This window comes from Schistocerca americana, chromosome 1, assembly GCF_021461395.2.
Source record: "Schistocerca americana isolate TAMUIC-IGC-003095 chromosome 1, iqSchAmer2.1, whole genome shotgun sequence".
Classification (NCBI taxonomy): Eukaryota; Metazoa; Arthropoda; class Insecta; order Orthoptera; family Acrididae; genus Schistocerca; species Schistocerca americana.
Window position 1 is genome coordinate 1,188,349,058 of NC_060119.1, and position 1,429 is coordinate 1,188,350,486.

The 1,429-nt window shown below is 40.4% G+C and overlaps 1 non-coding gene across 1 annotated transcript; it reads right to left on the bottom strand.

Annotated features, from left to right (window-relative positions):
• Window positions 1-1,094: 1,094 nt before the first annotated feature.
• Window positions 1,095-1,169, bottom strand: Trnas-cga. Its single transcript has one exon. It is a non-coding gene; the product is annotated as a tRNA-Ser (tRNA).
• Window positions 1,170-1,429: the final 260 nt, after the last annotated feature.

Below are 1,429 nucleotides of genomic sequence, written 5' to 3' on the forward strand. Positions count from 1 at the left end.
GACGCCGTAGTTCTCGAATTATTAGAGAGGAGCGAACTAAAGTGCCTTTCAAAAGAATTTTACTCGAAAAACTCAAAAGCTGTGACCTCTAGCGAAAACTAATTAAATTTCGTAGCAAAAATTCCTTTTTATTTTTCATGTCGAACTAACAGTTTGTGCGCAACGAGTAAGAGTATATGAAACTCTCGCGCTAGGTTTTAGAAAACGTCGCGGTTTTCATAAAACGCACAGGTAGCGCCAACTGAGTCACCCTGTATATTCCAGGATGCATCTTAAATTCTTGATCGTTATTTTACATCATTTGTATCATTGTTAAAGAAATTTTCTCTTCATTCCCACAAATACACTTATCCCAAAGAACAGACTTATCCCGAATGCTGTCATTATTTAAAACTGTAAAAGTACAAAGGTTTCTACAGATAAGGTTGTAAGCGTTTATATATGACGGGGTTAAAGCCGAAGTGGTGTAAGTCACATTTTTAAAATTATTGTCTTAAGTGCTGCAATACAATTCTGAAATAAAGATCTATTAAATGGAAGAATGGTGTAACTCACAGTTTTGTTCTTACGCCCATAGATGGAGTTAGCAATTTCACTTGTGAATGAAACGGCCGCTTTGTTCACAGGCATTGCGGTGCAAGTCTGACTTACGCCATTATTCCTCTAAGTGCATGTAAGGTGTGCTTTCGTACGGTGTAGTTAACGTGTTTTGGTGAAGATGGATCCTCAATTTGATGAAGACACATGTAGTGAACCCAGTATATTGCAAAAAGCAGGATCTAGTGATGATTATGATCCTTCAGAGAATGAAATGTTTGGTTCTTCAGGTAAGTTTAACTCACGTAGTCTATCATTTGGCCAATTACGTTAGTAACACATTATCATGTCTTTGAAGTTTAACAATGACTGGCTATAAACGTAATTTCACTGAAAATAATAGCAAACGTGGCGCGCGAGCTAAACGATGTAGCATAATTTCTGCAAAACAATTCGTAAAAATAATAACAGTATTGATACACAACCTCAAAACGTCGTAGCATAACATTCGGAAAATAATTATGCGTGTTTGAAACTTCTTGGCAGATTAAAACTGTCTGCTGGACCGAGACTCGAACTCGGGACCTTTGCCTTTCGCGGGCAAGTGCTCTACCAACTGAGCTACCCAAGCACGACTCACGCCCAATCCTCACAGCTGTACTTCCGTCAGTACCTCGCCTCCTACCTTCCAAACTTAACAGAAGCTCTCCTGCGAACCACGAGAGCACTTGCCCGCGAAAGACGAAGGTCCCTAGTTCGAGTCTCGGTCCGGCACTGTTTTAATCTGCCAGGAAGCTTCATATCAGCGCGCACTACGCTGCAGAGTGAAAATCTCATTCTGGAAACGTCCCCCAGGCTGTGGTTAACTATGTCTCCACGATATCCTTTCTTT